General features: G+C 38.8%; 1 pseudogene; it reads right to left on the minus strand.

Annotated features, from left to right (window-relative positions):
- Nucleotides 1–16,218: 16,218 nt before the first annotated feature.
- LOC111727435 lies at nucleotides 16,219–16,340 on the minus strand (annotated as a pseudogene).
- Nucleotides 16,341–16,929: the final 589 nt, after the last annotated feature.

The following is a 16,929-nucleotide window of genomic DNA, read 5'->3' on the forward strand; positions in this document are numbered from 1 at the left end:
CACATTTCTGGAGAGGAGGCAAGTACACACATGTGTGTGTGCTTCCGTGGTCACACTTCTATGTTCACACAGGCAGTCCCCAAAACCTGGGCAAGTGAAGCTGCCAGGTGGACTATCCAGATCGGACCTCCCCAGGCCCATTTACGGAGGTCGGGCTTACAACAAGTGCAGGGACTCACTCACTGGGCCGCATTCAGACTGGAGCACAGAGTTCAGATAAAGGCAGCTAACCCTGAGAGATTCTGACTATACTGTTTGGGGACTATTATGTGCTTAGTGTAATTTATACAAGAGCACATTCCTGTGGTTAAGGGAAGTTTCTCTTCCAAAGTGCAGATATTCCCACTGTCAATCATGTTGGCCCATCTGGGCTCCTTTAGCAAATTCAAGGGAGACCATGCTTAGTTATTGGGAGAGACTCTGGGCCCAGATGGAGGGTACTTGACAAGTGGCTGCAGCACCACAGAAGTCATCTGGATCCAAACAATCCAGAACTGAGTTCAGCCTGTGGCTGTGCCTGGGTCAACATCAGCAGACTTTCTCAGGAGATAAAGATGCTGCCAGGTAAACAAGTCGACAGCTTGCTTTCTCCCAGCTCCTGGACGCCCGTATGGAACCAGTGGTTGCTAGGCCATTGCAAGACTTAGTAGTTAGTCCTGACAGACCTCAGCAAATGTTTGATTCATGAGAATAAGGGCTGGAACATGCTTATTGGGGTTTCATTTAAAAATGCCTTTCCCTGGAGTTGTCCATAGTCAAGACTCTTCGTTTTCCCCGTGTGTGAGGAGGCGGGATCCCTTGGGAGGGACTCACACAAACTATGGGACCTGTACCTACACCCTCCATCTCAGGGACTGGATTGTGTTGCATTCAGGTTCCCAGAGGTCACTGAATTGGGACCGCTGGGAAAACATGTTAGAAACCGTCTTCTGAAGCCAATTTTCTTCCTGGAGTAGAGTGTATGGGAAACAGCATAATTTGGGAAATGTGATTATTTTCAAGCCTAGTTGGGTTATCTCAGCCTTAATGTAAAGATGATTTGTAAAACATCTGTGCTTCATATGAACAGAGCCAGAGAAAATACTCAGCTAGAAGCTACATTCATTCCACATCTGCAACTAAAATGCTCCACTATTGTGCTCCCCCTTGGGGAGCATCCATCCTCGTGGCCACACGGGAGAGTTGAATAAAATATATTGCACCTTCTTTTCCTATTATGCACTTTATTTTCATTAAGTCTCCATATACCTCATTCTCGTGATTTATTGAGTGGCTTCCATATTTCTTAAGAGCAGGCAGCATTGCAGTGTGTTTTGTCCTCTCCACTAGATAGATAAGGAAACCGAGACATGCAGACTAACAATTACTTCTCTCAACACTATTCCTGTGATCTGAGGCAAAACCCCAAGGGGGGTCTTCTGCTCTCAGGACAACTGCTCCATCCATTTCAATGCCAAATGCAATCTCACGTGTGTAGAATCAAAAGGTAGAGAACGTGGGTTCACACTATGTAGTAAATCTGGAAGTTTCCTAACAGAGCCTTAGCTCTGTGGTTATGACTGAATGAGCATGTGCTCAAATTAGTTCAATGCAAAATCAGTTTTATTGCATGCATTAACCCTTGTCATAAAACTATGTGAAATAGATTCTTTTTTCAAAGCAATCGTGAAGGGCAGGTTTTACTTGCTTAAAGGCATCCAATTCTCTTTTAAATGTCCAGATGACAAAGTTCTGAGATGTGTCCCTCAAATCTTCACACATAACCGACTAACTACCCATAATCTGAAGCGCTAATTAGGGTAAATTTCCACAAAATTTATCAACTTTTCTTTTATGGAAAACTCTAGAGGAGAAACTTTATCAATGTTTAAACGAACAAGTAGTATTAGAAAAACAGCTGATATTCATTGAATACCTCAGTGTTTTTTGCATGAATAGACTTATTCTTCCCCCAAGACAACTGCAAGTGAGGGGGACGGGGAGTAGGTTGCACTCAAGGAGTAATTTGCATGAGATCCGAGAGCTAGACCTATCTGATTTACTGTAAACTTTACACCTGCACTCCTTAATATGACAACGACTAGTCCCACGGAACCATTTACATTTAAATTTAACTAAAAAATAAATGCATTGGAAAATCTCAAATTCTCCCCATCCTCTAAGGTAATCTTCTTTACAGATTTTTTTCCCCAATTTCCCCCTACTTCAACCAGAAGAGGAAGAAGAGATGGTGACTGGAAGATAATAACACACATTGAGTCCCGATATGGGTATATCATCTCCTTAAATGCTTTCAGTGGTGTCTAGGAAGGAATGTTATTATTCCAAATTTCCAATAAGAAAAGGAACTTTAATTGCATATTCAAATTTCCAAGTATACCCCGATATACCTCAGAGCACAAAGAGTATTAGCATTGAAAACTTCAGCATTCTTAACCTTTTCCCCTCCTGGGAGCACACAGCAGGTGGTGTTCCAGATGTGAGACTTGCTCCCAGGAGTATGTTCGAAGTCATTACTCAGAATTCTAGGGAGTACCTTTGCTTTTTTCCTACCACTCAGGAAAGTATATAAAACACCAATGAATGGAAGGAAATAGCATCGCTATAGGGCCAACCATGGCAACATATTAAAAAGGTAAGTTATTTATAAACTCTGTTGCATTAACCAGATGGTCTAGACTAGGAGTTGGGTAAGAAAGATAGAGAAAGGTAGATGAACAGAACAGACAACTGTGGGCAGCTGCTTACCAGGACCAGCAGCAGGAGTCCCTGGGAACTCGTTAGAAATACAGATTCTCAAGCTCCAACCCTGGCCTACTGAATCAACACTCTGGGGTGGGATCTTACAATCTGTGCTTTATCAAGTCCCACAGGAAATTCTCATTCCAGCTAAACGTGGGCACCCCTGACAAGCAGTTGGAATTTGTAGGGAGTGTGGTGAACGAAAAATGTGTGCCTCATCTGGAGGGTTCAGCCTCCACCCAGCTTCGTCCGCTTTGGGCCTTGTTGGAATGAAGATCTGGGGGTGCCAGATCTTTTATGCCTCAAATTCCATTAACAGGGGAGGGATGACTACACGATTTAGGGTGTATATTATAATTAAGAGATTAATGACGCTATGTCCTTCTATCGACTAAACTAAATGGTGTACTCATGCTACTTCTTATTGTCTCATTATCTCTACCATTTTGGAGCATTCTGTATTAATAGTATCATAGCAATTCTTGTTCTCCTGTATAATCTCTTATTACTTCCAAATTTTATTTCAAAGTTACTGATTTTTAATACATTGTTTTCAGGACTCCAGTAGCACCACCAGTGAATAAGGTCACAAGAGATAATTGTTATAAGGATATGAAAAGTATACCATATCCTACCAGTGAATGCTTAAGTAGAAGTTCAAATATCCCTACACCTTCTCACAGCACTTCTGGGAGGTAATGTCTTAAGCTAGTTAATGGTGGGAATTTCTGTTCACCCGCTCAAGTCCCACTGTCGTGAAACAATAGAATAGAAAGCTGGCCATGTGTTTGGTGCCCTCCTAGATTAGGTATTATTTATTTTTTGATTTTCATTAAACTTTGGGTTTCTCAGTACTTTCATTTTTGTACGTGAACTGAAGCTTTGTTAATATTGGTAAGTAGCACTGTTTCAAATCGGCCTAATGTCCTTGGACTGCCTTAGAGAGTTTTCCTTATAAAAATTTTATGAAGTGTTTCAGGTCCACAGACAGTGTAAAAACTAATAAAAATAAACATTCATTTATTAACCAGAATAATAAAACATTGCAAATATCGTGAAGTCTTTCTGCGCACCCGTCCTCACTCTCACTCCTTCTCTTCTCCCCGAGGTGACCACCACTCTGCACGTGGTACTTGTCATTTCTTACCTCCTTTTAAACACACATACACATATGTGTGTTTATCTCCAGAACGTATAACCTTATTTTGCATGCTTCAAAACATTTTGTAAATATAGTCATTCTATACGAACATTTTTCAATCTGTTTTTTTGTTTGTTTGTTTTTTAAGATAGAGTCTGATTTTTTTTTGCCCTGGCATCATAGCTGACAGCAACCTCAAACTCTTGGGCTCAAGCAATCCTCTTGCCTCAATCTCTCAAGTAGCTGGGACTAAAGTGCCACTTCAACGCCTAGCAATTTTTTTAGAGACAGGGTCTCACACTTGCTCAGGCTAGTCTCAAACTGCCGAGATCAAGCAAGCCACCTGCGTCAGCCGCCCAGAGTGCTAGGATTACAGGCATGAGCCACCGTGTCTGGCTCTCAATCCAGTTTTTTTGTTTGTTTGTTTGTTTGCTGTTATGTTTATGAGATTTATTGTTAATGATTGTAGATCTAAATCATTTGATTTCCTTGCGGAGAAACATTATATTGAAAAAAGTCTGTAAAATTTAATTGTTTAGTATAATTTCTTTTGTTGAAGCATTTCATTTGCTTCCATCTTTGTGCTCTCAGAAACACAAATGTTAGTTTTTTATGTTTCTATTTAGTATACATTCAGGTGTTTTTCCAAGTTATGCAACCAGGAGTGGAATTGGTAGGCCACAGAGAGAGTTTTGGTATTTATTAGACATTGTCATACTGTTTTCCAAGTGGTTATAACAGTTTACAGGCCTACCTTAGGTTATACTTGTTTCTATTCCAATATTTATTTGCTAATACTTGGCACTGTCAGACTTTAAATTGTTTTTGTCATTCTTACAGGTGTGAAAATTTTTTAAAAGCATAAACTTAGGCTCGGGCACCTGTGGCTTAAGGGGCTAAGGCACCAGCCACATACACCTGAGCTGGTGGGTTTGAATCCCATCTGGGCCTGCCAAACAACAATGACGGCTGCAACCAAAAAAATAGCTGGGCATTGTGGTGGGTACCTGTGGTCCCAGCTACTTGGGAGGCAGAGGCAGGAGACTTGCCTGAGCCCAGGAGTTGGAGGTTGCTGTGAGCTATGATACTATAGCACTCTACCCAGGGAGACAGCTTGAGGCTTTGTCTCAAAAAAAAAAAAAAAAAGCATAAACGTAATGTTTATTATTTATATTCAAGTGAAATGTCTATCTGGGGGCTGAATATGAATTTAACCATAACAAACTTTGTTATTAGTTTGGTGCTTTTTACTCAACCAAATGGAAAAAAATATTCTTCATTTTTAAAAAATCCTTAAGCTATTAGAATGCTATTTGCACAATAATTCAATGTGTTTTACAAATGCACAAAAATAAACATTATCCATTTTATATTAAGTAATGAAATTTGTATATTTTTAAATATTTTAATTCTCAAAATATTTTGTTCTGTCCTGGTGATCCAACATCTTAGAAAGGCAAGTCCTATAGTAAAACAGAAAAGCATATTCCTATTAAGAAAGACAGATAAAAAGTTGTTTCAGTTTCTCCTGACTTTATGGAGAGTTCAACCATAGCCATGTCAGATACACCCATGAATGACCTTTCGGCAGGATGGCTGTTTCTTTCTACTCTCTTTTCTAAAGGAACTAGGAAAGGCAAGACCAATACAAATACCAAATAAAAACCATACAATGCTTTAGTGTGCATCAATCTTGTGAAACCTAAGGCAAAGAAAAGGAAAATATCTTCTTGAAAAGAATTCCAACAGAATTTTTTTTAAAAATAAAGTTAAATTCTCCAATTTGTGACTCATGGGAAAATGCTTGAAAAACCCACAAAAGGATGACGGAATTACAGTAGAAGTTGTTATCCCATGCCTGACAGGAAAGGAGAGAGTCACACTCTCATAAATTCTAAGGGCAGTCTTACAGATGGCCAGAGGAAGTGTTTGATGCTGTCCCATAGTCTTTGAGTATCTATCTGTTCATTTTTCTTCTATATTTTTCTCTTTATTTTTTACATCAGATCAAGTTTATTTCAAATATTCTAGAAAAGCCATTTGGTGAGGGTTTTTTTATGTTCCTAATTAGAATTTTTACTTGCTTCTTTTTTATAATTTGTATTTCTTTATTGAGATACCCTACTTGTGGGGTTATTGTCATTATATTTTCATTTACTTCTTTAAATGCCATTTCCTTTGATCTTTTAACATGTAATAGCTAGAAGTCTTTGCCTGCCCAAAGCAACATCTGGGACCACTTGGAGTCAGTTCCTATTGACTATTTATTTACTTTTTTACTGAACATGGGTCACACTTTCCTGTTTTGTCTTTTCACATCTTATAATTTTGTTGTTTAAAATTGGAGCTTTTAGATAATACAGCAACTCTGGATTCTAAAATTTTATGTTCTGAGAACTTTTTTGTTTGCTTATTTATGTATTGCCTTGTCTGGACTTCTTTGTAGATCTGACTCCCTGGAATTGTGTGACCACTGGTTGCTTCCTATGGGTTGCCCCTGTATCTGAATAGTTTAACAAGCAGTCAATGATTAAGAAGAGCCTATGCTCAAATGTTTAGAGCAGGATTTTTCAATCTTTTTTATCTCATGGCACACTTGAGATAAAACTCCCACAGCACACTTAAATTATGTTGATCAAAAAAAAGTAGTGGGGGAATGGGTGGAAGGAGGGGGATTGGAGGGATCACTTCTGAGGTTTATCTTACAAGGGTACAAGTGAATCTTTCTAAGAGTAGAATGTGAATGTTTTAAAATAATAACTAAGAAAATAACATGAAGGCTATGTTAACCAGTTTGATGGAAGTGTTTTGGATTGTGTGTGAAAACCCCACACTGTACCCCAGAAGTGCATTAATATACATAGTTACCATTCAATAAAAAAAAACAATAGTAAAGAAAAGAACACATTTACTGTGCTTTTTTCTTCTTACTGTGCTTTGAATGTCTTTCGAAAATAATTTGATTAATGATCTTTAAAAAGTTTTGCAGCACACCTAAGATCCTCTAATGGCACTGCCACAGCACATCATTTGAAAATCACTAGTCTAGAGAAGATAAGGCTTCCAACCTCTGTGTCTGTGTGTGGGAAGAACAGCGTATTCACCATTCAGGCAGTGAATGAATTCAGATTTTTTTCTCTGCATTTTACTTTCTTTTGGGACCTGTAGTGTCTTCTATATGCACACAATTTCCTAGTCTTCCAAGGATGTGTGCAGAGCTTATCTGACCCTTCTAAGGGTCTCTAATTTTGAAAAATTTCCCCTTAAATTTTAGGCTGAACTGACACTCATTATAACCAGGATTAACAATCTTAGGTCAACAGAGTTATGAGTTTTGCCTCATTTTTCTTTTACTTAGCTTTAGACATTTACTGACAATACCATCAGCCATAAATTTTGACCCTCTACTTCAAACTGAATTAACTACTCTGCACAGCCAGCCCTGCCCTGGTAAAACCAGTACAACTGAACTGGCATGGGAGGAGCATACCAGCCCCAGGCAAGGGGCCTCTGACTCCTTCTGCTTTTACCAGAAGTTCTGGCAGATCTTCATGAATAAACGTCTCTTAATTTGTTTTTTCCCTTCAGTCACACTCCGGAGGCCTGAAATGCTCATTTTTGACAATTTTGTTCTTGGTTCTGTGGAGCACAAGGTTTGCCATTCTCTACCATAGCCAGAGGGCTGACCTGTTTTCAATTACTGTATAGGTAAATTTGCTAAATATTCCCTTATGGGTTATAATTGTATGGCTTTTCTCAGAGAAAGCCTTCCTTCCCTACCCCAGGTGTTAAATACAGCCTCCTAGATTTTCTTCTATATTTTTACTAGTTTTTTTTCTCACTTATTTAAGTTTTAATCTACTTGAAGTTGACTATTACATATAACATGATGCAAATTTTATTTCTTCCTTACGGATGAGTTATTGTATGTTTGTATTTGTAAATTTGGAACAAATCAGCATGGTCTCTATCTTTCATAATCTTTAGAAGGCATCATATATGGTGAAGTGCATTTTCCACTTTCTTCTCTTCTAAATATTTTGGCCATTCGGGGAGTAGATGTTCTTAACTGTAAACTACAGAAGCAGCTTCTGAAGCAATAAATCCTTTTTCAATGTTTTCTTTTTGAGTCAGGGTCTCACTCTGTTGCTCAGGCTAGAGTGCCACGGTGTCAAGCTAGCTCACAGCAACTTCAAACTCCTGAGTTCAAGCTATTCTCCTGCCTTAGTCTCCCCAGTAGCTGGGACTACAGACACCTGCCACAATGCCCTTTTTGAACTTTTTAATAAAATTATATTAAATCAATAGATTGATATGGGGAAATTTATACTTTCATAATAAACATAACCTAAATTTTTATAAAAGTTTTATAAACTTTTACCTATCCAGTCAATGTGTTTATGGATGCCAATAATGGTGTTTATCAACTCTTGATAACAGTAAGGTATCTGTGTGAATTTGGGCTGATACATTTTTAAAAAATATTTTGTTCTTTTGAGTCAATTTGTATTTTATTTTTACAGTGGATAGGTATCAGTTTTTAAAAGAAATGATAGCTATTAACTTTTAAAATGTGTTAAAATGAAAACAGGTTAGGAGGCAGACTAAATCACGATGGGCATCTTCTATGATGTGAGATAAATGTGCCCATTTGATCGTGTCTCTTTTAACGTGGTAATGTCCTCAGACCAATAGGATAGGTGGTTTTGTGGCTTTGACAAGTCATGCATTTCCTAATCAAAAATAATTGAATTTAAATACTGATTCACTCACTCTATTTTCTTTTATTCTTTTGATCTTTAATTTCCTAATAACACAAAACCAATAATCTCTAACCCTAGGATCTTTGTCAGTCTTAAAGAAATAAAATATGTCAGTGGCCTTACTCAATTTAAACCCCCAATCCCACAGCCTGTGGAAATCAAATCCCTCCCCACAATTTCTGCCAGTGGCTTCAATTCAGGCCATTATGCTCCCCCTATATTTGGGCCTATTATCTTATCCCTCTGTTTTGTCCCTACGTTAATCAACCCAGAAATGAAATTTAATTTGCTTATGAATTTTCATGCAATTGAACCATAATTTATGTCATAGAGGTTAAGGAGGGTTGTGAAAGTGCACTGTCTTTTGTCATTTCTATTAATTTGCTAGTGTCTAAACTTTGCTTACCTCCAGACTGCCAGGATTGACCTCAGAAGCTCAACAGTATTTTGGTGCCTGCCAGAAAATCAAAACAAAACGAAGCTGAAAACAAAAAACAAATAGAATGAAAAATAAACAAAAATCCATCTACTGCCTGGATTTATCCTAACTGGCGGGAGGTTGTCATCATAATAAAATTGTGTGTATGTGTACACATGTGTGTAAAATCTAACACAGCAAGTGTCTAGATATTAGCTCAGTAAATGTTCACTTTCTTCTTTCTCACTGGGTCATCACTTTATAGCAGAATTGCTACTCCACCTAGAAACCTCTTAGGTAAGTTTCAAGGGCCACATTACGGTCCCCTTTCTCTTTTCCCACACCTCGTTTTCATCCTGCTGGGGGAAGCTCGTGGAAATACCTTAGTGCTGCAGAAGTATAAACACATTCCCTGGTCATGCTCTGTTTCCTTTCAGCCATCTTCCTCAGCCTCAGCTCATACTCATAGGGGCTGAAAACTAAAGTGAAAACAGGATTTGGGGTTTACAGAACATAACTATGTTTTTGGAGATGGTGTTTTGTGGTCTTTGCCTTGCCAGCCCATCTGTTCACCATTAGGTTTCATTCAAATGAAGTCGTCATGTTATGTTCATAATGAACCACTGTGGTGGAACAAAGGTCTTTGAGTTTCATCATTCTAATGGGCTTGCTCACCACAGAGGATGTCCTCTGCATGTATCAGTGTTAACAGTCCCCAGGTTCACTTAGAATCCCCTGCGGTGGGTTTTTCAGAAACCCAGGTCCTTGGATGCATACACGGACTTCTCTTATTTAACTTCATTTAATGATTGAACTCTAAAATTGTCTAACTGACAACAAAGAGCTTCTACCTCTTTTTGGAACAAATAGAATCTGAAAACTGTTCTTGCTTTTGGCTTCAAGTTGCAAAACAACGACTTTTGTATTGCCATTTAATGAGTGTTTACTGTGCCCCTACTGCTATGAATCACACTTTATAATCTTTGCAACAGACTCAGAAGATTAGTATTAATAAGGCCCATTTTATGACTGAAGAAACAGATGCTCTGGACTTTTGAAAAACTTGTTCAGAAGTGCACAGCTAAAAAGTGATATGCCTAACATTCTGCCCCACTAAAGCTTGGTCTCTTTTCACCCACCATGTTCCCTGCCACGGATATTTTGTAAGCAAGTGAGCACTTCATTTGCCCTTTCTGATGGAGAGGATGCAATAGACCCAAATTCACAGAGCAGATCAGGGGACTTGCTGGCCCCAAGCCCACAGCCTTATGATGAATCCTAAAAACAAAGGCTTAAGTAAGACATTGCTATTTTTTTTTTATTAGTTTAGGAGATTTGGAAAAGAATTGAATTTTGTTTCAAACCTTAACATTTACAAGCTGGTTGATTTCTGGAGAAGTCACTTTGTCTGAGTGTCAGAATTCTCACTTGTCAAATGAGAATAAAAATGAGAAATCTATGTACTTACATGCTCATTCTCAGGATCCAATTCCTTCCCCGTTAAGATAACAGACGCTCATGGATTGCAAAGATCCCAGCTCTGCCTGAGATCAAAAGAGATCATGTGTGTTAAAAGTCTTAGTAAAACCATGGGAATGGACTGATAGCTTTATGTGATAAACCATAGAAACTCCTCTCTAGTACTTTGGCACAAAAAACAAAATTTTTCTATTAATAGTCTATGTCCAATTAAATCTGGGAAAACCCTTAGTGTGGGACATTTTGTTGGGAGGAGCACTGTCCCCTTCCTGGCCCTGTTTGTGGACAGGGCCTCTACTGTTGTGGACATGGACCTCTACTTTCCAACCGTTGACTCTTCTGCCCTAGAGATGCCTGCTGCCTGTGTCTCCCACGTCTCTCCACCTTCCCTGGTCACCTGCTGGGCCATACTCAGCCATCCACCTCTTCTCAAGGTTGTTGGGTTCATCATCCAGAGATCTAAGTCCCTGGCCCTGCTACTTTGAACCCATAGTTCCTTTGTCCTTTATCTTTTGGAGTCAACCTCTAGCCCAGCATCTGTCATGCCTATCTTTTATCCTTGAAGAATAAAAGTATAAAAAGAATAAACATTTTCATTTCTTCCCTCTCAGAGATCATTAAGCAATGACTGATCCAAACAGAAAAGGTAACAGACTGGGAACCATAGAGTGGGAGCAACATGCAACTCCCCTGGCGAACCAGAGAGAAGGTGGCTGTTTGGGGAGGCATCCAACCTTGGCAGCAGATAATTATTTTCTTAGGCAAATATTGGCCCTATCTTCCAAGATATTCCAAATGCAAAAGCAGCTAGCTTGGACTAGGGAAAAGGAGCTCAGGACCTAGGACAAAAATCCCCACTGAATGCCTCTCGGGATAAAGAAAAAAATTAGTTTTCACAATTTCACAGTTAGGACTGCTGCCCTCAACATGAACAAAAGAAAAAAATTCAAGCCAACTAATTAAAAAGACAATTTTAAAAATTGATTGGATGCCAATTTTCTTTAATTACAAAAATCAGTTGGGGTAGAAAGGAAATTACTGTTCCAGACTTTAACTGGATCTAATAATTGTTTCAAGGGAAACTCTGGGGCCCAGCCAGTGTTACTGCCAATTACTTCTGTAAGGAAAGAGAACTCTGAAGGAGCAGGTGGGCACACAGTTATCCGCTGACTTCCCTGGCCTAGAAAGCCCTGTGGCAGGTGCCTTTTCAGCAGCTGGACATTCCTTCACCTACGGTCCCAGCTCAGCTGCACATCTGGACTCACAGAGTGGAGCTGACTAGTATATGGATATCCTGGAGTGGTGGAGTGAGGCCTTTTCCCCCACCTCCCAAACTACTTCCACGGTTCCTATGAGCAACTGGTGCAGAATTGGTGTTTTATAATAAAAATTGTCAGGTCTAACATCTCTCCTACATGCTCTGTCTCAGAATTAAGACTGATGTTTCCTCCCTCTTTCAACAGGCAGGTACACAAGAAAGAGCACAGTGGAAGGCCAGAGGGTAGAGCTAAGTTTTACCCTGGTTCCATTGTTAGCTGGCTGTGTGATTTAAAAAGGTGGCCTGAGTTCTCTGGGTCATGGTTTCCTCCCTTGAAAAATGGGGCCATTCATCCATGCTCCAGCCCTTACAGCTTAGGGCTGTAAGGAGGATACAATGGTTTAATGGATGTGAAAAGCAGGAAAGGAGCAAATCAGACAGACACTAATCCAGAAAGGAGGAAGCTGATGAGAAACCTATCTCTACCTTGTACCACTCCAAAGGTGGAGGAGTTGCTCTTTCCTCTCAGATCTCTATTCACACTATCTCCACCTGAAAAAGAAGCAGTTATCTATATGAATCCTGAATAACTCCTTCCAGCTCATACATCCCATGACTCTCAGATTCCCAGACCAATATCCAGAACTGCCTAGAAAAGGCTGGGCCAGGGGAATAGGTAAGAAGACAAATGGTGGTGGTTGTGCAGGGTAGGATAAGACGTAGCAGGAGATAATCCGAATACTCTGACTAAAGGGATGCTTCATATGTATACCCTTATTTCATCCCCAGAGTATACAGGGAGGTAAGTGATCTCATTTTTACTCTACACTAGGAGAGACTGAGACTCAGGGCCATGCCACTGGTGAAGGGTACTGAAAGACTGAATCAGGTTGGTCTGATTCTAAAGCCTCCAGTGGTCCTCACTTGAAGTCAATCTTGACCCCCAGGAGACATTTAGTAATGTCTGGAGACCTTTTTGTGTTGTCACAAATGGAGAAATTGGGTACTACTAGAAAGTTACAATTAAAGACCATTAATGATATTGAATATCCTACAACAAAGAATTATCCAGCCCTGGCTCAGTGCCTGTAGCTCAGGGCCTAGGGCCCTAGCCACATACACTGGAGCTGGTAGATCCCGCCTGGGCCTGCCAAACAACAATGACAACTACAATCAAGAAATAGCTGGCCATTGTGGTGGGCACCTGTAATCCCAGCTACTTGAGAGGCGGAGGCAAGAGAATCGCTTAAGCCCGAGAGTTTGAGGTTGCTATGAGCTGTGATGCCACAGCACTCTACTGAGGGTGACACAGTGAGAATCTGTCTCAAAAAGAAGAAGAAGAAGAAGAAGAAGAAGAAGAAGAAGAAGAAGAAGAAGAAGAAGAAGAAGAAGAAGAAGAAGAAGAAGAAGAAGAAGAAGAAGAATTATCCAGCCCCAAGTGTCAACAGTGCTGGGGTTGAGACACCCTAAACGAAGTGTAAAGGGTAGTTCTGGACAGCTGGGCTTCCTTCACTGTGCTCAGTACCTTAAGGCATCTGGCACTGTCCCCCACCCACATGGGGCTGGATGTTCATCAGTTAGCTGTAGAAAAGATGATTGCTTCCCACTGATAACCAAGGATGCAGCTCAGCTTGAGGAAAGCCAACAAAAAGATACATCCTCATGGAATTAAAGGCAAGAGGAGCCATATGTGACTTCATCTTGATGGCTTGAAAGAGCCAAGGCCCTTTACAGAGCTGGCCCTAGGGGAGGAAGCAGGAGGGGTCATGAGTGGAGCTTCTCTGTCTGCCTACACATCCACATGGCTAGCTGAGCTTCTGGAAGACTCCTCCTGAAGTGCTGTTCCTATTTCTCTCCTTCCACCACTTTTCTGCACAAGCCAAGAATGTGTGCATCCACACAGCACAAGCTCCAGAGAGTCTCTTTGCTGTCCTCTTCTGATGCACTTGCTACCTTGCAGTTAAATTAGCTTCCCACTTCACTATGGGGTCCTTAAAGTTTCCTCTCACTATATAAAGGCTTACTAGCTAAGGACTTTTCTAACTTCCCCTATGACTTCTTCTTTGACTTATTGGTTATTTAGGAGTGTGTTGTTTAACTCTACTTTTTTTTTTTAATTTCCCAAGTTTCCTTCTATTATTGACTTCTAATTGTATTCCACTGTAGTCTGAGAAAATATGTCACGTGACTTGCATTTTTTTAATTATCGATCCTAGTTTTAGGGCTCCACATACAGGAGACTATTCCATAAACACATGAGAGAAATGTACTTTAATTGGGTTGAGTGCTTTAGACATGCCTATAATTGTTCAGGTCTTCTATATCCTTCTTTATCATCTGAGTAGTCGTTCTATCCATTATTCAAAAGGGGCATTACAGTATCTAATTAGTAAGGCTTAATTGTCTATTTCCTCATACATTCTGTCAAGTTTTGCTTCATATATTTCGTGGCTCTCTTACTGGATATGTATCTATTTATATTTGTTATATCTTCCTAAAGTATCAATCCTTTTAACAGTATATAAGCCCCTCTTTAATTCTAGTAACTTCACTATGTTCTATCTTCTCTGTTATTATTACAGCAACCATGGCTATTTATAGTTGCTATTTGCATGTTATATATTCTATTCTTTTACTTTCAACTTATTTGTATTAGTGAATCTAAATGTGTCTCTGGTAGACAGCATATAATCATGTTTTGTTTTTAGCCAGTGTGATAATGTTTTCCTTTTATGTAGATTGTTTAATTTATCATATTTAATATTCAATTGGTGATATGGCTGGATTTAGCTCTAACATTTAGCTTTTTGTTGTCTATAAGTCACATGATTTGTTAATCACTCTGTTCATTTACCACTTGGTTTTTGTACTGTCTAGTGTAACTGTTTAATTCTTTTAATGATATTTTACTATATCTTTGAGCCCTTTTCTTAATAGTTGATATAGGGCTTACAATATACATCTTAACTTGTCAAAATCTGTTTCTAATATATATTGACTTTATTTGAGTGACATATAAAAATTTTATTCCTGGGTAGCCTAATTTCCTCTCCTTATTTTTTTTGTGCTACAAAGACTTATACATCTCACATCTATGTTAAGTGTCAAACACAAAATTCACTACTATAATTATCACTTTATATAGTCACATGTCTTTTAAGGAAGTGTAAAGAATAAAAGAAAACTAAGTATATTATAAAACTTTTAAACAAATTTTATTTAACATTTTTGGTTATCTTCAATTATGCCTGTGGATATAAGTTACTATATACTGTCATTTCCTTTTGCCAGTACAGTTTTGCTCCAACTTACTGTCTTACAAGTTTTTTTTGTCTGTTTGTTTACAGTTTTTGGCCAGGGCTGGGTTTGAACCCGTCCCCTCCGGCATATGGGGCCGGTGCCCTACTCCTTTGAGCCGCAGGGGCCGCCCTCCCACTTACCTTCTTTGTGTTGGTATTGTCAATAACTATATACCACAGGGACAATTTCTACATACTACAAGATAATTATATAAATATGTACATATTATTTTATGCACTTATTTTTAAATCAGTTAAGAAAAGAAAATATGTAATGATACCATCCTTATATTTAATTTTGTCAGCACTCATTCTTATGGGAGAGAGAGAGAGAGAGAAATGGATTCTATTTACTATCTGGTGTCATTTATTTTCAGTGTAAAGCACTACTTCAGTATTACTTGCAAGGAAGATCTGCTAGTAATCAATTCTCTCCCTCTCTTTTTCTTTGAGAATGTCTTTATTTTGACATCATTTTTGAAAAATAGTTTTTAATTTTGTTGGATATCAGTTTTTTGATTAACAGTGAGGTTTTTGGTTATCATTTTTCCTTTTGACACATATAATAAATCACCCCCACTGTGTCCTGGTCTCCATTGTTTCTAATGAGAAATCAGCTATTCTCACTTTGTACATGATGAGTCATTTTTCTCTTGCTGCTTTGGAGGCTTTCAATATCTCACCTGTGATGTCTGGGTGAATATGTCTAGTTGTTTTTTTTTCTTTTTTTGTAGACACAGAGTCTCACTTTATTGCCTTCGGTAGAGTGCTGTGGCATCACAGCTCACAGCACCCTCCAACTCCTGGGCTAAGGCGATTCTCTTGCCTCAGCCTCCCAAGAAGCTGGGACTACAGGTGCCTGTGACAACGCCCAGCTATTTTTTGTTGCAGTTTGCCTGGGGCCAGATATTAATCAGCACCCTCGGTATATGGAGCTGGTGCAAATTTTTGTTTGTTGAAATTCTTAGAGGTGCTGTTTAATTATTTAAATTAAATTTGGAAACTTTTCAGATGTTTTTTAGGTTTATTGTTTCCTTTTTTCTTTTATTTTCTTGTTTCCCTTCCTTCCTTCCTTCCTTCCTTCCTTCCTTCCTTCCTTCCTTCCTTTCTTTTTGTTTACCTTTTGCACCCCTCAAGGAAAGAGAGGCCACCATAAGACCAATCCAAAGGCCCAAGAAGATCTATCTCTTCTCCTTCATAATCCCATTATACATATACTGGCGTGTATATTTAATAGTGTCACATTTCTTCATAACTCTGTTTTTCTTTATTCTTTATGTTCCTTAGATTACATAATCTTCATTGCTGTATTTTGAAATTTACTTATTCCTGATTGTCAGTCATGTTGATGAGTTTCTCTAGTAAATTTCTCATGTCAGTTATTTTATTTTTTAATTCCAGCAAGCCCATTTGATGCTTTTCTCATAACTTCTATCTCTTTGTTGATAGGCTCTTTTTTTTTTTTATTAAATCATAGCTGTGTACATTAATGCAATCATGGGGTACAATGTGCTGTTTCTATATACAATTTGAAATGTTTTCATCAGACTGGTTAATGTAGTCTTCACAGTATTTTCTTAGTTACTGTGTTAAGACATTTATATTCTACACTTAGTAAATTTCACATGTACCCTTGTAAGATGCACCATTGGTGTGGTCTTACCAATTACTATCCCTCCACCCAACCTCCCCTTTCCCCTTTTTCTTGGGCTATAATGGGGTTATAGCTTTCGTAAGAAAGCTATAAATTGGTTTCATAGTAAGACTGAGTACATTGGATACTTTTTCTTCCATTCTTGAGATACTTTGCTAAGAAGAATATGTTCCAG

Source organism: Otolemur garnettii, unplaced genomic scaffold (assembly GCF_000181295.1).
Source record: "Otolemur garnettii isolate 467f Iridium unplaced genomic scaffold, OtoGar3 scaffold00105, whole genome shotgun sequence".
Taxonomy (NCBI): Eukaryota; Metazoa; Chordata; class Mammalia; order Primates; family Galagidae; genus Otolemur; species Otolemur garnettii.